The following is a 27,605-nucleotide window of genomic DNA, read 5'->3' on the forward strand; positions in this document are numbered from 1 at the left end:
ATCAGGGTGCAAGTGATATAAGACGGGAAATGAGAAAAATAGGGGTCTCTAATTAGAGGAAGGACAATGTGATGAATACAGACAAAGGGGGGAAGATTGTAAAATAACAGTAAGAATGTCTGGAAAGGTTACATGGAATCATATTGTTAGCCATCTATCTAAAATCCCCTATAGTTCATGTAAGTGTGTATAAATATATTTAGAGTTTAAATGAAATATTCTCATCTGGGCTGACACACAGTTTTATTTGCAAACAAAATAGATCTTACTGGTGCAGCATTGGAAACTGTTTTAATTGATTGTCTTATTTTTTGTTTCATCTTCACAACTTTTAAGAAGACAGAGAGATTAATAATAATCCCCCTACTTCCTTTGTGACCATTTTCTAAATTGCAAAGGAAGAGATCATTTGGTTCTGTGTGTGTTTCTTGTGTTTCATCTTTATTTATTTTATTTTGCCTGTTTGCTTTCTAAAGAGAGAGAAAGAGTTGCTCAGTTGGATAGGAGGGAAGGTGGGAAGGAATTGGGATAAGATGGGGGAGGGAACCCATGAGCAGAATATATTTCAAGAAAAAAGAAAAAGGAAGCAGTCTTGTGAAGTTATTGGCCTGATCCCAACTGGCTTACACTGTTCCTACTTACCTGTCCAACCTTTCTAAACAAGAACCTTAGTTAGAATCTTCTCTTCACTGCCACCATTAAAATGCATCTGTTTCAAGGATTTGCTAAGTGGTGTTATGCAAATTGTCAGATAACCTTCTAAGGCAGAGGTGACAAATGTGTCTAATCATAGGTTAATTCAAATCTGCTCTTCTCGGAGGCACTGCATATTAGAGTCCCATTTGAATCACTTTTTCTCATGGTGTCACCTCATTTATTATTCTCCACAACATCGTTAGAATGTTCTGTTTTCATTGCATGTATATAGAAACTGATCTCTGCAGGCTTATGTAACATAACCACAGACTAGTATTTTAAAGTAAGTATCTGTGGCTCCAAAGCCATGCTTTTAAACCCTTATAAAGATTGTTTTCAAAATCTAAGCTGGAGAGCAATTGCCATGTATGTTTCCACCATTTCTCCACTGTCTGTAATAGCCCTTGATAATTAATCTCAAAACTTCAAAAAATGGCACTCTAGGCCTTTGATGAAAATTAATAAGAATTAACATGGGAGAAGAAGTAGTTTTATCATATATCCCATAATCTAAGTGCAAAATTTTCTTTCAATTTTTATGTATACACACACAATTGCTAAGATATCTTGAGATATATATAACAAACAATGCAGAAAACAACATTTACATTTTTCTAATTTTGTTCGTATATTCCCAAGGTTCTGGATTCACTGGACATTGTGTACTTAAGGTTTCCTTTAGAAGGTTTCAGAAACAAATTCATTCTCACTATGATGATAAGAATAATGATGCTTCATGAATTGGCCCTCATTTATTGTACCAAAGTGACCCTCTCACATAAGGGAATAAATGATGGGTTTGAAAAACCATATTACATAGCCATATATAAGCATTTGGCCCAATCTTAGAGGAATGAAAAGTGTGGATACTTGGGTTTAAGCTCTGCCTGCTCCAAAGTCCACATTAAGAACCCATTGCTTGCATTGACAAATCTCTTAATTAGAAGATGGGATTCACTCTCAATTAGAGAAACAGATTGAGGTGCTCTGTTTAAAGATAAAGCCATTGAAAAGTGTGCAGCAGTTGGGTAGTGAAAAAGGCAATTAGGCATATCACCTGGAGCCTCCTTGCATTTGCAGGAGCGAATGCACAAACAAAACAATTACTCTACTCAAGAGGCACTTCACCATGGCTCAGAGAGTGAAGGGGATGAATCAATGCTGATGAGTATTTAACAAATGTCTTCTGAGATTAATTCCCACTAAAAAAGATAATCACTCCCAAGCATACTACATCGGTGTACTTTTCCTGAAATCCCACTGAATTTCTGAAAATGGTCACACACAGAACCAAGAAGATAGAAGTACTTTCCTGTCTTTGAGTTCACTACCACTAAGAAGGTCTACCATTTTATTTGGATAGCTTGCTGTCTTGTATAATTTCCTTAGTTAATTCTTTCAGTGAGTAGCATATTTTAATACAATTTTGTCAAACACATGACTACATTCAAATATGTAAAATAATAAGTCATTAGCCTCCAGAGCATTACTGGAAAGGCATCTGGTAAGCCATTCCTTAAGTAACTAGAGGAGAAAATATGAAGGCTGTAAATCTATTGCATTTTAAAAAGGTATGATAGAAAGCTGGTCCTTATTTGTGAACACAAGAACATTGTGCATTGTATTTCTCAATATGTTGGAAAAATGACATCAACACTGTGCCTTGAAAGGAGTATCAGCTTTGAATTTTAATGCTTTTTCAAGATAAGGAAAGATCCAGTTACAGGGGAGGACATTTCATTGTTAGATATTAAATGTACAATCCGATATTTTCACTAACTTATATTGGTTAGTCAAGTACATAGTGTACAACACATTTTTCGTCCAAATCTTGTAGTATACTTATACATATCTCTCTTAAATTTCCCATTATATAAGTTATCCTAATGTGTAGGATTATGACAGTGTGACCTCTGATATTTTATAAAGATTTGTTGTTTAGAAAAATATAAATCTTCAACTGTTGGTATCTGACTTAATAAGATGAAATACTTTATAATAAAAATATACAAATGATAAAATTAAAATCAAACAGAATGAAAGCTGAGTAAATATAAAAACCATCTTTATATGTTCATAAAGCTTTCCTTAGACTCTAGAGATGCATCCAGCCAATGAAGCACCTTAGGAAAGAGGATCCCACGATCAATAGCTAAGGGGCTCCTTTTGAGTTAGGAAACCCAAGGAATGTGGCCCTAATTCCAAGGCACAATCACAAATTTTTCATTTCCTCTATTTATTAGTTATAACAAATATTTTAAGGAAATACTCACCAATTTTCTGAATAAATATTTCGCTTGAATTTGTGTTTTTATATCACTGCTCACATATATAGATATGCATTTTAATGCTTATAAGAAAGGAATGAATATAAAATGTATCTAATATATAGTAATTATGTACACAGTCAACTAATTTGGTAGTTTTTTGGCTTCACTACAGATTGTAGAAATTATAAATAAAATATAAGTATCATGGATGTTTCTACAATAAGTTTATTTGCTATGATTAGCAAACAGTTGTCAAAAAGTACCAACTAGTCAAAGAAGCTCACATGTACTTTTCCTTTCCTATTAACATAGGGAATACAACCAAGGCTTTATTGTTGAAATATATCCTGCTAGTAGATGTCTTGCTATTAAAAATCAGTTCTGTCTATCACATGATTGCAAATCTCAGAACATTAGATTCCTTTGTAGATACTTATTAACATCAGATTTACAACTTAGTCACCAATCAAAAGAAAAAAGTTTCACTTATTCCTTCTGGGTAAACACTGACTATAACAAAGTTTGCAAACTGATGCCATATATACGTGTGTGCGTGTGCGTGTGTGTGTGTGTGTGTGTGGTATATTTCTTGCAGGCAAATCTTATTTATCTACATATATATGTCATATGCCATCAATTTTCAATAACACATAAATAATCTTTACAGGACTCTAGTCTTAATTTTATTTTCTCAATTGATTTTAACTCTAGTAATCAGAACAGCAATCATGAGAATCTGGACCTAGGTTCAATATCCAGCATCATAGGGAAAGGATATCTGACTCTGATGCTCTACATTACATATTGTGTTCAAAATAGAAGCCTTATTGTCACAAGCCTTAATTATCATTTAATGAGTGAGGTCTATTTTTAAGCCTGACCTTGCTGTAGGAAAAAAACACACAATTCTTCTTACATTTCAGTACTAAAGTCTTTGTCCAATTTCACAAATGTAAATTAAAATAAATTCATGGATCAGTGTTCAGGAGCACTGGCTCCTCTACCAGAGGATGTAGATTCATTTCCCAGCAGCCATGTTAAAAGGCTTATAGCCATCTGTAACTCCAGCTTTGAGGAACCTGACACATTCTTTTCTTCTCTGTAGACATACCATCATACATAGCATTCATATACACACACAAAAAAGAGTGAGAGAATAAAAATAGTAATGTTTGAAAAGACCCTATTACTAATGACACTACAAATTTCCAATGTAAAATACAGAGAAGTCAACATGGATGCCATTCCAGTGGGGTTTGTTTTGTTTGATTTTCTGGGTTTTTTTCAGGTACCACACGTGCACCTCGTGCACAGACATACATTCAGGCACCCCACACACACACACACACACATGAAATAATTTAAAAAATAATAGCTACCCAACTTGTCAGTTTTTTAAAATTTGTTTATGATATTCTATCAGTTTTACAGCTTTTATATGCATACACAGTGAAGATGCTTGATTGGATACTTTGCACAATGATGTGCTCTCTGACTCAAAATATCTCCTCTGTATCCTTTACCTATCTTGTCATGGCCACTTATTCTCATTGTAAGGTCAGCCAAGGACCACCCCCTTTTTATACTTTAATCATTTCATACACAATCACCCAAGCTGGGTTAATTATCATTCTATGGTGTGTTAGTTCTAGCTATGATCACTTGCATGTTGAGCATACAATTATAACAGGAAAAAATAAAAGACCTAGAGAGTCATATTGGGGTTCAAGCTTCACACTACAGATCAGAAAAGGAAAGCAGTTGGCCTCTAGCTCTTACCTCTAACTCACACCGAAAGGTGATCCTGGCTACACCAAACCTCATACTGTAATCTCAGACTGCTATGCTCTCCTCAATGTGGCCAGAGAATCCTGAGACTGCATGCCATCTCTAAGAGCTTGCTGTTGTCTTACATACCTCCCTAATGCTTGGATTAAAGGCATATGATCCCAAGTGCTGGGATCAAAGGCATGAACTCTGTTACCATTCACTCTTGTGTAGGCCATGGTGGCCTTGAACTAGCAGAGATCTTTTTGCCTCTTAATCCCAAATCCTGGGATTAAAGATGTGTACCACCAGTGTCTGATCTCTACAGCTCGAGTCTGACTTTGCTTTCTGAATCTTCATGCAAACTTTAATAAATCATAAATAATATATCACCACAATATAAGGCTAAATATTATAAAATTTAAAAATATACTTTGAATATTCCTACTTTAAAATGCCTTGCTGAATGCAGATATACAAAATTCCAAGTCACGTGAATGATCTCTATTCATGAAACGTAACTGAAATATTTTAAACGTTTATTTCAATGAGATAACTTGCCAAAGGCATGCTTTATTCATATTAAATTTTTCACACTCTTTCTCAGAAATGAAATATAGACAGACATGTAGAAATGAGATTATGCTTAACACTCAGGGGGCTATGTTTGAATGGAGAAACTTACAGCATCATCTGTCAGTTAAGTTACTAGATGAGAGTATTGAATCGCATCAGACAGCAAAACAAATGAATGCTTTAATGATTTGAAAATAAAGAGGAGAAATACTGGAGGTGGAAATGGTGTAAGCATGTATGGGGTTGGCAACATATAGAAGATGAAGGAGTGGTAGAAATGTTAAACAAAATAAAAGTTATATGAAATACCCACATGAAAACCTACAGCTCTATAAGCAAATTTAAATTTTTATTTTATAAAGTATTATAAAGAAGCTATTTTACATGGCTTCATAATGCTCTTACTAAAAACCAAGGGTTTGTAAATAAGAACCAAGTTCTGTGTGTGGGTATTTTATATGAATTCTTATTCAGGGGAGCTCTTTAGATCCCAAGAAAATAGTCTTTTGTCATTCATTCCTCTATGTTACCCACCAGAACTAAGGTCATATTATTACAGTTCTGAGAATTACTAAGTCGTTAACAGCTCTTACTGTTCTTCCAAAGGACAAAATCCAATTCCCAACAGTCATGTTGATTGACTTACAATTATCTGCTACTTCAATTGTGAGGGATCTGACACCTTCTTCTGGTCTCTGTAGACATACCCTCACATGTGGCATTCACATACAAACATACACACACATGTCAAATACTATCTTTTAAAAAGACTATTACTAGTGATAGCATATACTTTCAATGAAAGATATAGAGAAATAAACAGGGTGGCTTTCTCCTGACCAGTTAGCTTTCATATTTCTAGATGGCGCTCTGCAGACTTCTTGCAGGAGCAAAGACACTTACTGATTTAACCAGGTACAAACCATGCAAACTACAATGCCAATGTGCCAAGCAAGATGTGCCACGTGTTGCAATAATGACACAGCTGTTATGGGGGTAGGGTTAGATAATTAACCAGTTAGTTATATATATGCTGAGTACCCATTCCACAGAAGGGAATTCATGACTAGTACTCTAAACCTAGTTAAAATCCTTTGGCTCAGGAGGTCTTAAATTCCTAAGGGAGAACTTACTATACTTGTGCAGCTAAATGAATGTGGCCATAACCTGAATTCTATATAGTTATATTTGTATTTATAGACCAATTTTATTCTCAGCACCGATCAGGGAACCTTCTTTTTGCGATTAACAATGGTGAATATACACTGATATTTACTGTAGTTACCGAGAATAAGGGTCAGTACAGCGCTCATACTCAAACACTATATTGATAATACCCCCTCTATAACTTGAGGAACATCTCACAAGATGGTATGGAAGGACTGTAAGAGCTAGAAACCAAAAATGAGTTGTGGTGGTTTGAATAGGCATGCCTCCCTTAGACTCATGTGTTTGAATGTTTGGCCCACAGGGAGTGACTCTATTAGGAGGTGTGAATTTGTTAGAATAGGTGTGCCTTTGTTGGAGGAAGTGTGTCATTGTGGGGGTCATCTTTGAGGTCTTATATATTCAAGCTAGGCTTCATGTGACAAACTTGCTTCTGCTTTCTGCAGATCAAGATATAGAACTCAATTTTCTTTAAAAAATAAATTTTTATTTAAATTTAAAAAATCTTATTTTATATACCAACCCCAGTTCCCTCTCCCTCCCATCTTCCCATGCCCAGCAAGCCCCACCCCAGCCCCCATCTACTCCTCTAAGGATCATCGAAGTCTGACACATCATTTGGGGCAGGACCTAGCCAGCCTCCGCCCCCCATCCCCCATCTAGGCTCAGAGAACTCTAGGTTCATTCTCTAACACCACGTCTGCCCCTGCATGCTGCCATGAAGATAATGGACTAAACTCTGAAATTGTAAGCCAGCCTCAGTTAAATGTGGTGGTCATGGTGTGTCACACAGAAATAGAAACACTAAGACAAGGGTATAAAAGCTTATCTTCCATTGTCATTGCTTGCAATCATGATGTCACAGTAACAATGACTACCTCCACTGTGTCTGAACAGTCTGGCAATGTCATTAGCCAGTCATGGATTATGGCGGGCCTCATGGGACCCTGGTACTTCTGCTGAATTCTGGGGGAGGCACTATCATCATGTTAAGTTGTGTACATCTGGATGAACCCAGAAGACTTTGTGGACAGCTATGATTAAAGTCAATGGGTCACAACACAAAACAAATTAGATGTGAATGTAAGAATACGATTTGTAAGCCGGGGCGTTGATGGCGCACGCCTTTAATCCCAGCACTTAGGAAGCAGAGGCAGGCGGATCTCTGTGAGTTCGAGGCCAGCCTGGTCTACAGAGCGAGCTCCAGGACAGCCTCCAAAACAATACAGAGAAACCCTGTCTTGAAAAACCAAAAAAAAAAAAAAAGAGAATGAAAAATTTGTAGAAAAAGAGAGTTCACAAAGGTAGGAATGACATGGTAGAATGGATGAGAGTAATCAGAATGAATTTTATAAATATGTAAAATTACAAGGACAAACTTCAGAAAAATTGTAAGAACAGTGTATCTCAAGGGATTAGATATAACTGTCATCACTGTTTCTTTGTTTTATAAGCTTTGAATGAAAATATCTAATATGAAGGTCCATTTTGGGTATTTTATTATTTTTTTTAATTTTAGAGATTTTATTTTTAACTTTCCTCCTTCCAAACCCTCGGTTCATACCAATGTGTGAGCATCATTTTTTACCTATTTTATCTGACATATAAAAATTACATATTTGATATTAATAGTTAATTTTCAATACTAAATGACAAACTCTTCAAAATTCTAATCACAGCTTTTCTTATCCTTGCTAACAGCATAAAGCATATTTATTTAAAGCTTATGGGCTCACTGGAAGCTCTGCCTTTGTGCAAAGTGATAAATATCAGATATCAGATATACTCATGAGAAACAACAGAAATATAACTTATTTAACAAACCTGAAGGAAGTCACCAATTGTAACTGTTAATCATGATTGTCAAATTGATGAGATTTAGAGTCAGGTTGGAAAGAAATTTCCAGCTATATCTGTGAGAGATTATCTAGTAATGTTAATTAAAAGTAGAAAATCCACCCTAAATGTGAACAGTATCATTCCTTGGGCTATGGCCATGACTGAACAAAAATGAGAAAGTGAGCTGAGTGCAAGCATTTATCTCTCTGCTTTCATTGCAGAACCAATGGGAGCAGCGACCTCAACATCCTGCAACAATGACAGCCCTGTAGTGATGGACTATATGCATAAACTCTCAGCCAAAATAAACTTTTCCTTCCTTAAGTTTCTTTTGGCAGATATTGTGTTGCAGCAACATGACATGTGACTAATACTTAAACTTCATAACACGAAGTGAACTGCTATGAGAAAAAATAATCAAATGGCTTTCTGACCTTTAAAACTGGTTTATGGGAGAAATGTAGAAGAGTGAAACTTTGGCTTAGCAATGCCCTTGCATGATGTAAGCAAAGATTAATGTCCCATTCTCATGAATGTTTGGAAACCACATAGATAGTGGAAGCCAAACATGAATTTTCTGAGATGAACTATGACTGTATTGGGAACTTGGCTAGAGGTCATCTGACGGATACTCAAACAATATGATTGCATTCTGTCAATGTTCTGAGTACTTGAGTGAGTACGAATATAAGTGTAATGGTAGTTCCTTTGACAGCAAATTTGAAGACAAGCTAGAATTCAGGCTGTGGTATAACTACTGTTTTTGGCAATCCCAGTATATGGATAGAAGAAAAAAAATTAAGCATAAGAATGTTTTTTTAAAGAACATGCAATTTGAAGCAGCTTCCTGGGGAAGCAAATTTTCAGGGTCAGCACAGAAAAGCTAACACAATTGTGGTCCATAAGAGCCAGGTTCTCTTTCAAGTTGGCAACAAAACTTTTCGGTATTTTCATGTGGTTTTTGCATAAAAGATGCAAGATTAAAGATATCGCTGAGTCTTGCAGCATGATTCTAAATATCTGCTAATACCAAGCAATGTATGACAGGATCTTTATCTCTTCAAGGTCCTGAAATGCCATTATATGAAGTTATGAAAATAAAGACTACTTTGTAGTAGAGACCCTGCGATTTTGGAAATGCAAATATCCCAGGATGCCTTTTGTGAAAAGCTACATGTATGAACCCAAGCTTGCTCATGAGAGAAGCAATGTTTATTGGATAACACATGGATGGATGGATGGATGGATGGATGGATGGATGGATGGATGGATGGATGGGTGGGTGTGTGTGTGCATCAATGATTAGGTGGGTCTACAATGCCTTTTCAAGTCAAGATGATTGCACAATAATCTTTACCTTTCCCAGCTTATTTTTTCACTATACAGGAAGAGAAAAAATTTGTCTCATGTCTCAGATGAGATGAGCTTTTAAACAGTGTTAGAATTGTGGAAGGCTATGGGGCATTTGATGCTAGACTGGATGTACTCTGCATTATGAGGTGGTCATGGAAGGTTGTTACTTAACAGGAATGTTTGGATGCCAAAGTGTCATAAGAGACTTGTTATAGCTAGTTTCCATGGTATTTTGAATTAACATGGAAGCAAATCGCTGGACCAGTCTATAGGAGATTATCTAGATTAAGCTAATTACATTACCTAGACTACTCATAAATGTGGTCAGTACAATTACATGGACTGTGTTCAGTACTGACTTAAAAGAAAGAAACTATGCCCAAGCATCCATTCCTTTCTGTCTCCTGGCTGGGGACACAGTATTATTAACTGCTTCAAGCCTCTGCCACTGTGACTACCTTGCTAGGTGAATGATACCTTTGAACTGAGAGCCAACATAAACCCTTCCTTTTGCAAGTTGCTTTTGTCAGGTACTGTGTTACAGCAGTATAACATGTAAGCAAATTCTGCTGTACACTCGGAAGTAGTATAATAGTCACTCAAGGAGCCAAAGGCATAAAACAGGTTGATCTCTGGGTTTCCATATTTTATTCCATATTCATATCCAAAGTTATTTTGTGAGAGTTAAATATGTTAAATCTTCCACATAACCTGTTCTAATACATTTCCATATCCTCCAAAAGTTATTATCATAAGAATAATATGTTATTTAAAATCAGGTTGGGAGTTTCAGAAGACCCCTTTCCAATCTTAGCTCTTGGGAAAAGTAATCATATCCAAGATCATGAGAACATAGTATTGTGGTTTAATTGAAGAAGACTGAGTACAAATACATCTTAGTTTGATAAAGAGGGATGTTTAGAGAAGTTGATGGAAAGCTTGGTTGCAAATGTTAGAAAAGTAAGGATCACTAATGTTAAAACTGTGCAATTTTATTTTTTCTATTGTTATGCCTTGAACTATTTCAAAACATGCAAAATACAAATGTGTGTCTAATGCAATGTCTTTGTTTGAAGCATAGTAATTTCGGGAATCTGCTTGATTTCTTAACATCCTTTGAAAACAGAAGACAGCCACCCATGATTCCTTCATGTTGAATTTTCAATGGTTTTCTTTTATATGTCTATTGAATAAAATATTTGAAAAAAACACCCATGCTATGACTTAACTTTATTAAAAATAGTACCATTCTAAGCACAGATATAACTGATTTCCAGTGATATTGTTTCATACTGCTTATCTTCCTAGGAACAGATCTGAATTTGATCCATTGAGACAAAACAGAGCATTCAAAAAAGGACATAAGAATCCAAACCAGAAGTTTCCTATTCCCTAATGCAATTCCCTTCTCATTTAATGACTAGCTCCTAGCTATTCACATTTTCCCCAATTTCCATTATTTCCAACTTGTCCAAATAGCTCTTAGAAAAGAAATGTATTATTATTGTTCAATATAGTCATGAAAAGGCAGAGTTAATAGTCATTTTAATTGTACTTTCTCCAATGTATTAGCCAATCCATTTTGTTTCTGATCTCTCTATGATATAATAACAAAGCCTTCCCATTACCTGTACTCCTTTTAATCTCTGGATGCTCTTGTGGGTTTGAATTCATTTCACTTTCTTGCTGCCTTTATCTCTCCCCTAAAATTCTTAACTGATAAAGCAGACTCTTATTTTATTCCATTTTCTTCTTTTTCCCCTGTTTCCAGAACAGATTTTTCTTTACCTGGATATCTTTGAAAAGTCCTTTGGGAAGCTTCACTGAATTCGTCTTGCTCTTTACAATTTCTCTGAAAAAGAAAACTACAATCTGTTGTGCTTTAATTATAATTTCCCTCAGGATATGCTACCCTTCCGTAGCCAGGAAGTTTAACACTTCTCCCTAGCAGAATCACCAGAATCATTTGATTGCTTAGTTCCTCCAAATCTTCAAGCATTTTGTAGTCTGAAATTCCATTTCTAACCCAATTTAAGTGCCTTTGGTCACTGGTTTCCTACTGTCTGAGTTTTCCACATTTCCAATCGATTTCCCAGGTTAAAATTGGTTTTCTTCACAGCTATGAATTGACTAAGATCTATTAGCTTAGCTGAATCTCTTACTCATATATCTAGATATATTTTACCGTTTAAAACACAAATAAATTGGAAAAAGGAAACTGGATATTAGCGAAGTCTAGGAAAAAGAACTGTTTAAACCCAATGGTTTCAATTACACTTGTATTTGAGAGAACAGATCTATAAATCAACTCGTAAGAAATGTAGTTAGGAGGCTTACAAAATGCTCATTCTGAGCCATTTTGAATGAATAATGTAAGAGTGATAAATACTTCTATGTTAAATAAATGCAAATAGATAATTTGAAAAGTACTGAACAATCTAAAAAAACTAGGTATTATCGACCCAAATCACATGTATTTAAAAAACAGTACACACACCTAGTTATGTTGTGTATATATATGTGCCTATAAATTTATGAATAATGTATATATTCACAGATACACACATGACATTTAAACATTTAAAGTCTCACTGCTTAAGTTTCTATTTACTTTTTATATCTCAGAAAGAATAGCCACCTATTCTATCTTAACCCTACCATGAAGATTCAGTCAGTTTGCACAGCATTAATAAATACATTTGAAATTAACCTTATAACATTATGCTAGAATTATTTAATAAAAACCAGCTGTAGTGTCCTTAAAGGCAAAGAGTATGACAATGTATATTTCTGTGACTACATATGTTTGTGATCCATCATATTAACCAACATCTAAGGGATATTCACTATAAATCAAAATAAAGCTGCCATGTTTCCTGATTATATTAATAATATAAATTAATAACACCAGAAAAGAGTAAATATAAATGTCCAAAAAGATAAAAATTGGTATCCAAGTGAGAATATTTACAATTGGGAAGGAACAGAAGTAGATTTTGCATCTTCCTCAGTCATAAGTCTTGTACTGTATTTGATTAAGCCATCAACATTTCCTATTAACAGACTACAACAGGCAAAAATCACAGAAGCTATTTAGGAGAAACAATCAGATTTTGCAGAGCACATTTATCCAGGTTTTCTCTTAACAGAGATGTTTTCTATATAATGTTTTCAGCAAACGCCCAGTGACACAGAGACAGACAGACAGACAGACAGACAGACACACACACACACACACACACACACACACACACACACACACACACAAATATATTAATCAGATAAAGGAGATACATTTGAAATATTCAGTTGTTTTTTTTAAGAAAATACGTATAAGCCTGGCGTTGGTGGCGCACGCCTTTAATCCCAGCACTTAGGAGGCAGAGGCAGGTGGATCTCTGTGAGTTCGAGGCCAGCCTGGTCTACAGAGCGATTTCCATGACAGCCTCCAAAACAATACAGAGAAACCCTGTCTCGAAAAACCAAAATAAAATAAAATAAAATAAAGTACATATAAAAGGTTAGACAGCAATGCAGCTGCAATCTCTCCATTCTTACCATAATCTGGGTTTTAGCTGGCAAAAACTTTTATGGAAGAAAATAAACTAAGTAAATGAAACCTTGGAAAGTTGGGGAGCTTCAAGGAACATTAAACATCTTATGTTATGGAAGGTAAACCACATATGAACAACTGGCAATGAGGCTGGATTTTGACAGTCTTGGGGTGATTGTAGCTATCAAATATGACAAGTACCTATGAAGAATAATGATCTGATAATCTTTAATTCAAGCTATAAAATCGCAGGATTAATAGGTAAAAACATATAAAGCAAAATTTGAGCAGCTAATATTTCCAGATACCTTGAGTATAACATTTAATTTGACTCATTCTAAACCTCAGTGATCATATAAATTTTTCTAAAACAGAAAATTGTTCTAATTTCCTGGAGATTTTCCTATACCTTTAGAAGTCTATGACTTCAAGTTTAGTTTATCAGCAATGCTCTGAGTTGGAATATGAAACCCTCATGAACATAATCAGATAGGATCTTGGCTGTAACCTATTATTGTGCAATTTAACTTTGCCCTTGGCTTTGTTAATCAAGTGCTTAATGGATTTGGCTGTAGTCATGCTTGTAACTGGCAAGTTGCCTCAGCCTGACCTGGTCTCCAGGTTCTGGACTTGCTCCTTGCCTCATAGTGCTTGGCTGGAATTCAGTACATTTATGCATGAAGTGTCAAGCTGGACAATTGGGCTTTCACAGCTTGAACAAAAACTGAGATTAAGGATTGTTGGATATGGTTTGTGAACTGGTACAGAGGGGGCATCACACGAAAGAAGTAACTGGACAGGAATACTGAACCTAACCCACTAAGAAAGTCTCCTCATCATGAAGAGGAATAATCACTGAAGTGTGGTTACCTGCCTCACCAGTTTTCATCTTAATGAAGGACTACAGAAAATAGTTATTATTTATTTTATCCAGACACTAAGACACTTGACAAAAGAGGAATAATTGAAAAACAAAAAATACATTATACATAAAGAGATTTAAATGGAAAGGTTTACATTCATATGGATACAAAATGGGCTTTCAAACTCCTTTGTCTCACCATGGAAATTTTAAGTGTCGGCTTTAAAGTATTAGTGTGTATAGGTTACTACCATCAACTGTATTTGGAGAGAAAGAACATGTGCCATAGTCAGGATTTTATTATCTTTTTTTTGAAGTGATATTTTTTATTTTAATTTTAAATAGATTGTTTTACATGTCAATCCCAGTTCCCTCTCCCTCCCCTTCTCCTGCACTCCCCTTCCACCCACCCTCCCACCCTATTGCCAAATCCTTCCACATAGGGGATATCTAGAGTCTGTCATTTCACTCTGGGTAGGGTCCAGGCACTCCCCTAAGAGTCCAGGCTGAGAGAGCATCCCTCTTTGTGCTATAGGCACACGATGACTGTTTGTATTCCAGGGATAGACACTGATCCACAACTCAGGGCCCCATAGGTTGCCCAGGCCTTCTCGATGACACTCACATTTGGGGGGTCCAGATCAGTCCCATGCTGGCCTCCCCACTGTCGGTCTGGGGTCCAAGAGCTCTCCTCTGTTCAGATCAGCTGTCACTGCTGGTTTTGCCAGCCCAGTCTTTGCCAATTTGTTGATCACTCCTCTCTCTCTGTCACTGGGTTCCTTGGGTTCAGTTCAGTGATTAATTGTGTGTTTGCCTCTGCTTCCATCAGTCACAGGATGAAGGCTCCCGGATGGTTATTGACATCAAGTTCATTATCAGGAATGGGCATTCGAGGTGGTCTCTCCACTATTGCTTAGCTTGCAAATTGGTGTTATCCCTTTAGATCACTCGAGGTCACTCTGGTGCCTGATCTGTCTTCTAACCTATGATTCCCTCTTCCCCCTATTCCACCCCCACCCACTCAACTTCCTGTTCTCCCATGACCAACTCTCTTCCTCTTCACCCCCTCTCTTCTTCCCAGCTCCCACTCCCCCCCACCCCTCGCCTTGTTCCCCATCCATTCAGAGGATCTTGTCTCAATCCACTTCTCTTGGGTACTATGCATATATGCATATCTTTTAGGTTCTTTCCTGTTTCCCAGACTCTCTATCAGTGGAAGTGCAGACTGGCACTATCCTGATCCATGTCTAAAATCCATATATGAGTGAGTACATACCATGTTTGTCTTTTTGCGACTGGGTTACCTCACTCAGGATGGTTTCTTCCAGTGCTATCCATTTACCCGCGAATTTCAAGATTCCATTGTTTTTTTCTGCTGAGTAATAAAGACTTCATTGTGTAAATGTACAACATTTTCTCTATCCACTCTTCAGTTGAGGGGCATCTAGGTTGCTTCCAGGATCTGGCTATTACAAATAATGCTGCTATGAACATAGTGGAGCAGATGCCCTTGTTGTATGAATTTGCCTCTTTTGGATATATGCCTAAGAGTGGAATTGCTGGGTCTAGTGGTAGATTAATTCCCATTTTCCTGAGGAATCTCCATACTGATTTCCAAAGAGGCTGTATGAGTCGGCACTCCCACCAGCAGTGGAGGAGTGTTCCCCTTTCTCCACATCCTCTCCAGCATAAATTGTCTTCAGTGTTTTTGATTTTAGCCATTCTGACAGCAGTAAGATGGTATCTCAGAGTTGTTTTGATTTGCATTTCCCTGAAAGCTAAGGATGTTGAACACTTTCTTAAGTGTCTCTTGGCCATTTTAGCCTCCTCTATTGAGAATTCTCTTTTTAGTTTTGTACCCCACCTTTTAATTGGATCCTTTGGTGTTTTAGAGACTTGTTTCTTGAGTTCTTTGTAAATTTTGGAGATTAGCCCTCTGTCAGATGTAGGGTTAGTGAATATATTTTCCCATTCTGTGGCCTGCCTTTTTGTCTTTTTGGCTATGTCCTTTGCCTTACAGAAGCTTTTTAGTTTCAGAAGGTCCCATTTGTTAATTGTCGATCTCAGTGCCTGTGCCACTGGTGTTATGTTTAGGAAGTGGTCTCCTGTACCAACTCGTTGAAGAGTACCTCCCACTTTCTCTTCTAAAAGTTTCAGTGTGGCTGGATTTATGTTGAGATCTTTGATCCATTTGGACTTAAGTTTTGTACAAGGCGATAAACAGGGATCTATCTGCAGTCTTCTGCATACCAGTACCCAGTTATGCCAGCACCATTTGTTGAAGATGCTTTCTTTTTTCCATTGTACAGTTTTAGCTTCTTTGTCAAAAATCAAGTGTTCATAGGTGTGTGGGTTAAAATTACGGCTTTCGATTCGGTTCCATTGGTCTACCTGCCTATTTTTGTGCCAATACCAAGCTGTTTCCAGGACTACAGCTCTATAATAGAGCTTGAAGTCAGGTATTGTGATGACTCCTGAAGTTCCTTTATTGTATAGGGTTGTTTTGGCTATCCTGGGCCTTTTGTTTTTCCATATAAAGTTGATTAATGTTCTTTCCAGGTCCTTGAAGTATTGTGATGGAATTTTGATAGGGATTGCATTGAATCTGTAGACTGCTTTTGGCAAGATTGCCATTTTTATTATGTTGATCCTACCAATCCAAGAGCATGGGAGATCTTTCCATTTTCTGGTATCTTCTTTGATTTCTTTCTTTAAGGACACAAAGTTCTTGATATACAGGTCTTTCACTTCCTTGGTTAACATTATCCCCAGATATTTGATGCTGTTTTTGGCTATTGTAAAGAGTGATGTTTCTCTGATTTCTTTCTCAGTCACTTCATCATCTGTATATAATAGGGCCACTGATTTTTTTGAGTTTACCTTGTATCCTGCCACATTGCTGAAGGTGTTTATCAGCTCTAGGTGTAAACTTGCGGAGTTTTTTGGGTCACTTATGTAAACTATCATATCATCTGCAAATAGTGAAAGTTTGTCTTCTTCTTTTCCTATTTGTATCCCCTTTATCTCCTTTTGTTGTCTTATTGCTGTAGCTAGAACTTCCAGTACAATATTGAAGAGATAGGGAGAGAGTGGACAGCCTTGTCTTGTTCCTGATTTTAGAGGAATTGCTTTGAGTTTCTCTCCATTTAGTTTGATGTTAACTGTTGGTTTACTGTATATTGCTTTTATTATATTCAGGTATGTTCCTGTTATCCCTGATCTCTCTAGAACCTTTATCATGAAGGGGTGCTGGATTTTGTCAAAGGTTTTTTCAGCATCTATTGAGATGACCATGTGGTTTTTCTTTCGCAGTTTGTTAATATGATGTATTGCATTGATAGATTTTCTAATGTTGAACCATCCCTGCATTCCTGGGATGAAGCCTACTTGATCATGGTGGATGATTTTTCTGATGTGTTCTTGAATCCGGTTTGCGAGTATTTTATTGAGTATTTTTGCATCGATATTCATGAGGGAAATTGGTCTATAGTTCTCTTTCTTAGTTGTATCTTTGTGTGGCTTGGGTATCAAGGTAATTGTAGCCTCGTAGAAAGAGTTTGGCATTGAGCCTCTTGCTTCTATTGTGTGGAATACTTTGAGGAGTATTGAAATTATCTCTTCTTTGAACTTCTGGTAGAATTCTGCACTGAAGCCATATGGGCCTGGGCTTTTTTTTGTTTGGGAGACTTTTGATGACTGCTTCTATTTCATTAGGGGTTATAGGTCTGTTTAGATTGTTTATCTGTTCTTGATTTAGTTTTGGCAAGTGATATCTATCCAGGAAATTGTCCATTTCCTTTAAATTTTCAAATTTTGTGGAGTACAGATTTTCAAAGTATGCCCTGATGATTCTCTGGATTTCCTCAGAGTCTGTTGTTATGTCCCCTTTTTCATCCCTGATTTTGTTAATTAGCATGCTCTCTCTCTCTGTCTTTTGGTTAGTTTGGGTAGAGGTTTATCTATTTTGTTGATTTTCTCAAAGAACCAACTCTTTGTTTCATTGATTCTTCTCCGTGTTTTCCTGATTTCTACTTGATTGATTTCAGCCCTCAGTTTGATTATTTCCTGGCGTCTGCTCCTCCTGGGGGGAGTTTCCTTCTGTTTGTTCTAGAACATTCAGCTGTGCTATTACTTCTCTAGTATGACTGTTCTCCAGTTTTTTCATGTGGGCACTTAGTGCTATGAACTTCCCCCTTAGCACTGCTTTCAAAGTGTCCCATAGGTTTGGGTATGTTGTGTCTTCATTCTCGTTGAATTCAAGGAAGTCTTTAATTTCTTTTTTTATTTCTTCTTTGACCCAGGGATGGTGCAGTTGAGCATTATTCAATTTCCATGAATTTGTAGGTTTTCTGCAATTTGTGTTGTTGTTGAATTCTAATTTTAAAGCATGGTGGTCAGATAAGATGCATGGAGTTATTCCAATTTTTTTGTAGCTGCTGAGGTTTGATATGTTGCCAAGTATGTGGTCGAACCTTTTTTGAGAAGGTTCCATGTGGTGCCGAGAAGAAGGTATATCCCTTTGTATTTGGATGGAATGTTCTATAGATGTCTGTTAAACCGAGTTGGGTCATAACTTCTATTAGTTCTTTTGTTTCTTTGTTAAGCTTCTGTCTGGAGGTTCTGTCTAGCGGAGAGAGCGGAGTGTTGAAGTCTCCAACAATTAGTGTGTGAGATTTTATGTGCATTTTGAGCTTTAGTAATGTTTCTTTCACGAATGTAGGTGCCTTTGTATTTGGGGCGTAAATGTTTAAAATTGAGACTTTGTCTTGATGTATTTTTCCTTTGATGAATATGAAGTGTCCTTCTTCATCTCTTTTGATTGATTTTACTTTGATGTCTAATTTGTTAGATAATAGGATTGCTACAGCCACTTGTTTCTTGGGACCGTTTGATTGGAAGATCTTTTCCCAACCCTTTCCTCTGAGATAACGTCTGTCTTTGATGTTGAGATGCGTTTCTTGTATGCAGCAGAAGGAAGGGTTCTGTCTTCGTATCTATTCTGCTAGTCTGTGTCTTTTTATAGGCAAGTTGAGGCCGTTGACATTGAGTGATATTAATGACCATTGATTGATAATCCTTGTTTGTGCTTGATTTATTGTTAGTGAAGTTATTTTGTGTAGTTTCTCCTCTCTTTTTCTTTTGGTGTTTTGTAAAGTTGGATTATATATTGCCTGTGTCTTTGTGAATGTAGTTATCTTCCTTGGATCTAGGTTTTCCTTCTAGCATTTTCTGTGGAGCTGGATTCATGGATACGTATTGTTTAAATGTGGCTTTGTCATGGAATATTTTGTTTTCTCCATCTATGGTATTTGAGAGCTTTGCTGAATATAGTAGTCTGGGTTGGCATCCTTGTTCCCTTAGCGTTTGTAGGACATCTGTCCAGGATCTTCTGGCTTTCATTGTTTCCATTGAGAAGTCAGGTGTAATTCGGATAGGTCTGCCTTTGTATGTTACTTGGCCTTTTTCTTTAGCTGCTCTTAATATTTTCTCTTTACTCTGTAGGTTTGATGTTTTGATTATTATATGGCGAGGTGACTTCTTTTTCTGGTCGAGCCTATTTGGTGTTCTGTAAGATTCTTGTATTTTCATAGGCATATCTTTCTTTAGGTTAGAGAAGTTTTCTTCTATGATTTTGTTGAATATGTTTTCTGTGCTTTTGAGTTGTATTTCTTCGCCTTCTTCTATACCTATTATTCTCAGGTTTGGCTTCTTCAAGGTGTCCCATATTTCCTGGATATTTTGTGTTAAGGATTTGTTGGTTTTGAGATTTTCTTTGGTTGACGACTCTATATCCTCTAATGAGTCTTCAACACCTGAGAGTCTCTCTTCTATCTCTTGTATTCTATTGATGATACTTGCATCTGTAGTTCCTGACCGTTTACCCAGCTTTTCTATTTCCAGCATCCCTTCATTCTGTGTTTTCTTTATTGTTTCTATTTCAGCTTTCAATCCTTCAACTGTTTGAGTTATTTCCTTAATTTTTTTTGGTTGTTTTTTCTTGGTGCTCTTTAGATTCTTTGAGAGATTTGTTTATTTCTTGAATTTTCCCCCATTTCATGGATTTTTTTGTTTGTTTTTTCTTCTATTTCTTTAAGGGATTTCCTTGTTTCTTCTTTGAGGGTCTCCATCATCTTCATGAAATAATTTTTAAGGTCTGTCTCCTCTTCTTCATCTATGTAGTGCTTTTCTATTGCTGAGTGAGCTCTTATTCTGTCTTCTTCCCATCTCTTCTTCCAGTGGGTGCTGGTGGGGTCTTTCGTCTCCACTGGTCTCCTTCCTTCCTGCAGCTGAAGCTGGGGATGCTGACACGGAGTTTGGGGCCTGGATAGGCTGATGTCTTTCCTGAAGCTGGACTAGCTGGGGTTGGGTGTCTTGGATTTGCTGACGTCTTTGCTATGTGGGCAGGTCTCCTGAAGCTGTACTCTCTGGGGTTGGGGCTTGAAAGGGCTGATGTCTTTCGTGTGTGGGCGGGTCTTCTGGATGCCAGGAGTGGCCCCGGAAGATCAAGGGGATGGGTGTTGGGCAGGGGGTCCTGCCGGAGACCCAATCTCACCTGAAGCTGGACTCGCTGGGGTTGGGGTCTTGGAAGGGCTGATGTCTTTCCTCAATTTTATTATCTTAATTTATATGCATGAATGTATTGCAAGATTAAAGATGAGACAAAAAGAGGATCAATGTTCTGATGATTTTATGTACCACACTGTGACCCCTTCTGCTAGAATATTGGGACCTCACTGAGTAGTCACAGTATCAAACCAAATATATTGAAGTGAACCAAGGTAATAATAGCAACAAACATATACTTTCCAGTTAGGTTATGGAACTCTGTCACTTAGGCTAGACATGAACTTGTATTACTTCTCCTGTCATAATTTCCTGAATCCTTAGAGAATTATAGGCATAAGCCCCCATGCCTATCAGGAAAAAAAACCTCTTGACTGTTTTGATGTGAATATGATTTTTCCTCTATAAAATTTACATTGAAATTAATTTGCCATCTGAGCAATGTTGATTGGAGTGACTATGTCTTTTCTTAAATTGCTTTCATTTTACATATTCCCCCCTTCTCCTGCTCCCCCACCTCCCTCTTCTCCCTTCCCCCATTCAGTCCTCAGAGGAAGTAATGCCTTCTCTTGGAAGTCAACAAAGTCTGGCATATCAAGTGTAAGCACGACCAAATTCCTCTCCCACCTTTGTGTCAAGGCTAAGCAATGTATCCCACCATAAGGAATGGGCTCCAAGAAACTACTTCATTCATCCAGGATAGCTCCTGGTACCATTGACAGCTGCCCTCCAACAGATCAAGCCATATAACTGTCACCCACATTCAGAGGGTCTAGTTTGGGCCCATACACATTCTCTAGCTATCAGTCCATAGTGAGTGAGCTCACACTAGCTCAGGACAACTGTCTCTGGGTTTTCCCCATCATCCTCATGAACTCCCTTGTTCATATGATCCCTCTTCCCTATCTTCAACTTAACTCCAGGAGCTCAGTCCTGGGCTTGATTGTGGGTCACTACATCTGCTTCCATCAGTTACTGGATGTAGATTTTAGGATGACAATTAGGGTAGTCACTAATCTGATTAAAGGGCACCGTCTCCACTACTAGTTCTAGGAGTCTTACCTGGGGTCATCCTTGTGGATTCCTGATAATTTCTCTAGCACCAGGTTTCCCCATAAGCCCATAATGGCTCTCTCTATCATGATATCTATTTATTGTTATCTCCCTCCATGCCTTCCTTAACACAGTCTTCTGTTTCCCTCATGTTCCCATCCTCCCTCCCCTCCGTTCTACCCCCTACTAGCTTCCTTAGGTGATCTTAACTATTTTCCCTTCCTGGGGCCCTCCATATGTGTTCCTCTCAGGGTCTCTCTTTTTGCTTAGTCTATCTGGATTTGTGCATTGTAGCCTGCTTATCCTTTGCTTTCCATGTATTATCCACTTATGAGTGAGTGCATACCATGTTTGCCTTTTTGTGATTGGGTTACCTCATTCAAAATATTTTTTCCAGTTCCATCCATTTGCCTGTGAAATTAAAGATGTCATTTTTTCACCACTGCGTAATACTACATTGTGTAGGTGTACTACATTTTCTTTATCAGTTTTTCAGTTGAGGGGACATCTAGGTTGTTTCCAGATTCTGACTATTACAAATAATGCTGCTATGAAAATAGTTGAACACATGTCCTTGTGATATGGTTGTGAATCATTTGGGTATATGCCCAAGAGTGGTATTGCTGGGTCTTTAGGTAGATTGATTCCAAATTTTCTGAGAAACTGCCATACTGATTTCCAAAGTGGCTGCAATGCCACCAGCAATGGAGGAGTATAGCCCTTACTCTACATCCTTTCTAGCATAAGCTGTCATCAGTGTTTTTGATCTTGAGTAGGGTGACTGTGTCTTTAAGAGACCACATCTTCCTGATGAGACTGGATTAGAACATGCAGGAATGGGTTAGCTCTTACAAGAATAGGCATTTTTGAAATAAATTCTCTCTGTTCCTTACTCTTTTTTTAAATTTAAGTCGAATCAAGCTTGTTTCACATATCAATCCCAGCTCCCTCTCCTTCCCCTCCTCCACTGCCCTCCCAATCAAGCCCCCAGCCCCCCACCTGATCTTCACTCTGATCCCCAGGAAGGGTGAGGCATTCCATGGTGGATCTCCAGAGTCTGTCATGTCATCCATGGAAGGGCCTTGGCCCTACCCCAAGAGTCCGGGCTGAAAGACCATGCCTCATTGTGGGATGGGCATTCAAAATCAATATGTACGCCAGGGATAAATGGTACCCAAGGCCCTAGGCCTAGATTACCTAAGCCTCCTCACTGAGACCCACATTCAGGGGGTCTGGGTCAGTCCCATGTTTTCTACACAGCTATCAATCTGGGGTCCATGAGGCCCCCCTTCTTCAGTTCAACTGTTTCTGTGGGTTAAACCAGCCCAGTCTTAACTCCTTTGACCATCATTTCTCCCTTTCTGTCACTGGATTCTAGGAGTTCATTTCAGTTTTTAGCTGTGGATGTCTGCCTCTGCTTCTGTCAGTCTCTGGATGAAGGTTCTGTTTCTCAGATGTTCTTTACTCCTCTTTCTCGTACACACACACACACACACACACACACACACACACTTGCCCTCCAACCATGAAATTAATCAGGAAACAAACTTCCCATGTGAGTCTGACACAAATAAAAGCAAAAGAAAAATTTGAAAATTGTTAGACCTGCTCAAAGGTTAGAGATATTTGGGGAAATGCAGGTAAACTAAAGTACATCTCAATTAGGTTAATATCAACATTAACACTAATGGTGCTTATTTTTATGTAAAATGTAGGCAAGTTTGAATAAATAGTGCTCATTTTAAATACATGAACTATTCTATGTGTGATTAGGTATTAAAGTGACTGAATGGAAACCCTTCCCAACATTAATGCATTGGAAATTATATTCTAGCCCATGAGCTACTCAGCTTTGGGTCAGTCGTTTTCTCTCAAACACAATTGCACAAACTAGACTATAATTCAATATTGTTACAGTCCATTTTTTCAGACAAAACCATGCATCTTCCAATTTTGTATTATCATTGATATTACTCTGCCTACTAACTCTTTAATCTTCTGCAGTTTTACACTTACAAAATAAAACAAGAAGATCCAAGAAAGAAAAACACAGACCTGCCAGTTTAAACAAGCAGGCAAATGAAAGACATGTAACTCTGGGGAGCATGGTATAATTATTGCCCAAGATCAGAGATTCTTGATAAATTGACTTGCTGAATGTGCAGCAGCATACATTGAATGAACATTGCCTTGCAAATTGAAGATTAAAATTAGACTAAAATCTTTTCCTAGGAGCTTATACCCAGGGAAGATGTGGTCATCAAAAGATAGTAAATAGCCATTGTTACAGGTTAGGGACTTCAAAAAACATTCCTTCAGTAGCTACAGTAGCTATTCATGAATGTGAAAGCTCTTTGAACAGAATATGAACAGACTTGTAATAATATAAATGATTATCCTTTTGAATGCTTTTCTGTTTTCACCCATATTTAAAATAACTATATTTCATAAAAAATCCTTTTGTAATGTTTCATTTAACTGTCACTCATGCAACATATCACAATATATTAACCACTGCTGCACTAAAATTTCAAATATCATAACACGATCAATAGCATTTGGTGTTTCTAAGAGCCATAATATATCATTACTGTTTGAAAACACCCTTACCATGCAAGCTTTCTATGCTAGTATGACATGACACTGTCATTCTGACCACACATAATTGGAACAGGTGTGAAGTCTATATAAATTTTCACCTAACAGTTTCTTTCCTTTTATAATTTGGAATCAAAAGTGTGAGACTTTATTTCCAGCCTGACATGTCATTTGAACTGATGTGATATAAAATCATTAACAGTGAAATTGTCGAGATTGTTCACATGCTACCTGAGCAAAGTAGGGGAAATTTTTCTGTGGTGAGAGAAAACAAAGAAAAATTTAAAGGAGAGGCAGTGATATCATGAACTCTGTCAGACTATTAGTGAGTGACATTCTTCACAAAAGTAACTAATTAAACCAATCGCAAAAATTCATAAGAAAGAAAAACAGCAGCAAAACCAAAACAAAAGGAAAGATACCAGGGGCTTATACAATCCTGAGCAAAAATTCAATGCTGAAGACATCATAATACATGATTTTACTTAGAATACCAAGAACTAATACAAAAATAGCATGATAATGGCATAAAAGCATGTAAATAAATTGAATAAAAAGAATATAGGTCCCAGAAGTAAATACACACAACTATCATTAGTTGGTTCACAACAACAATGTAATATATAAAAAGCTACTTCAGGAATGAGTATTGGGAAAACTAACTAGATGTTCACATGTAAAAGAATTAAACTAGAACTTTGTCTATTAATCTGCACAACAATAATTCAAAAGATCAACAACATTAATTGTATATTAGTAACTTTGAATGTACTAGGGAAAAATATGAGAAACATATGAATAAGCAATGAATTTATGAATGGAATGCCAGTAGCTCAAGAAATAATAGCATCCATTGATAAGTGGCATTTTATCAATTAAAAATCTGCACAGGAAAAGAAACAACCAAAAAAAAGAGACAGCATACAGAATGGAAGAAAACTTCACCATATATTATTCTTCATTCAACAGGGGATTAGTATTTGGAATCTATTAAGAACTCCTAAAACCTGACAATCACATAGCAAATAATCCAAACAACAAATAGGTAATAAAAACAGGTGCCTAAAATTAACAAAAATGACCAATAAACATGAAAAGCAATATTCAACATCATTACTATGAAGAAACTGCAAGTCAAAAACATCCTGTGATTCCATTTCACACAGGATCTCGTCATATAAATCTAGTCAATAAGAAGAAACAAAGTTTCTTATATACATACTTGCATATCTGTGTTAATTACAAAGCTATTAGCAATAGCCACATTATTGAATAGGTGCCCATTAATGAATGAATAAATGAAGGATACATGATATATACACCAAGTAGAGTTTTTTTCTGTCATAACAAATAAAAGTATGTCATTTGCAAAGAAATGAATGGGCCTTGAAAATATCTTGTTAAAGGAAACAAGTCAGTGTGGATAATAAAAACCTATATTTTTTCAAATATTACGGGAGCTGAGGGTAAAGGGGACATAAAACTAAAAGGAAAAATACTCTGGATGTGGAAGAAAATGGAAGTATAGGTGAAAATAGACAAGAAACAATGCTAAAGGTGGTGAATATGGATCAAAGTATGTTATATGCATGTTTGGAAAAACCAAATCAAATCCTTTCCTTTGCAAATTAGCATATACTGATTATATTTCATTCATTTTTCCAGGTCAGAAAATTATTAAATTTTTATTTTAAAAACATTTAAATTGTATAATATCAAACTGCTTCTCTAAGTCTTACATTTCAAAAAATATTTGACTTTTACTCTTGGTATTATACTATGATTATATTCTGTCCCCCTTCCGTTTCCTCCAAGACTTTCAATGTACCACTCCTTGTTGTCTTTCAAATTTGTGGGTTCCTTTTTCATTAATTATTTTTTACATGCACATGTGCTCATGAATATACATATAAATTCCTAAATATAACTTTTTCATTCTGTATAATGTTACATGTATGTATGTTTTTAGGGCTGACCATTTGCTTTTGGATAATCAGTTGCTGTACTCACCCCTGGAGAAGGTGAATTTTCCCATTCTCAGAAGCCTTTAGGTGCCAGTTGTTCGGAGTGTAACACTGAGACCTTGCCATTCGATTACTGTTATCCTTGTTCAGCTCATACTTAGGCACTAATGTGGATGAGACTTTATTAGTGTTACTTATAACATTACTTCTGACATTACTAGGAGGCAAAAGTTCACAACAAACCCCCTTTATGGTTATGCTGTTATAATGGCCCCACTCCTTCACAATGTTCTCTGAGCCTTTTGTGTATGAGTTGTTTTCTAGATATATCAACTGGGACTGGGCTCCATAATTATGCATTTGGATTAGCTATGGTTTTCTGCAATGGTCTCCATCTGCAGCAAAAAGGAGGTTCATTGATGACAGCTGAGGATTACATTGATGTGGACATAGGGATAAATATTCAAAGTGTGGATAATGATTAGACTAGTTTATTAAAGTTGTGATTTACGTTATCTTCCAAGATCTATGACTTCACTAGATTGGGTAAATGGTTAGCTTTTCAATACCCAGCATATTTTCTCTCCTGTTTAGTGTCTGTTAAGTCCAATTATGGAGATATTGGACACTTCCAAGGTAAACATGCCAGTCCTGAACCACTAGAATTACTGTGCCATGCTGGCCCTTGTTGTGGTTCATAGGTGTCATATCTGTGTATAACTGTTGGTTGGTTCCTTCTTTTGGAAGCTTGCATGACAACTTCTGTTACCATAAGAGTTATTCCTCAGGGAGGAGGTATTCAAGTTAGTTCCATATCAGGAGACTCTGAGTCCTGTCACAAACTTGAATTGGTTCAACATTTATGTAGATTTTCTGCTACAACTTTTAGGATCTCTAATGTATAGTCCCATGTCATCTGCTAATAAGAATAGTTTCACTTTTTCTTCCATGATTTGGTAGCTTTTAATTCCCTGCTCTTTCCTTATTGTTTCAGTTAATATTTCTAGCACAATATTGCACAGGGTTGGAGATAGTGGACATCTCTTTATCTTTCTTGATTTCAGTGTGATTGCTTCAAGGATTTCCTCAATCAGGATGATGGTAGCTGTAGTTTCTCATATCTCTTTTATTATGCTGAGGAATGGTCCCTGAAGCCCTACAATCTCTAGGGCTTTTTATAGTTAAACTATGTAGAATAGAATTTTTGTGCATCTATTAAGATTTTTGTCTTTAAAAATATCAGTTGGTACATTTATTGACTTAAGTATTTTGAACCAATCTTGCATTTCAGGGACAAAGTCAATTTTGTCATGGTGGATAATCTTTTACATATGCATCTGTAT

The sequence above is a fragment of the Mesocricetus auratus genome, unplaced genomic scaffold (genome assembly GCF_017639785.1).
Source record: "Mesocricetus auratus isolate SY011 unplaced genomic scaffold, BCM_Maur_2.0 Super-Scaffold_100003, whole genome shotgun sequence".
Taxonomy (NCBI): Eukaryota; Metazoa; Chordata; class Mammalia; order Rodentia; family Cricetidae; genus Mesocricetus; species Mesocricetus auratus.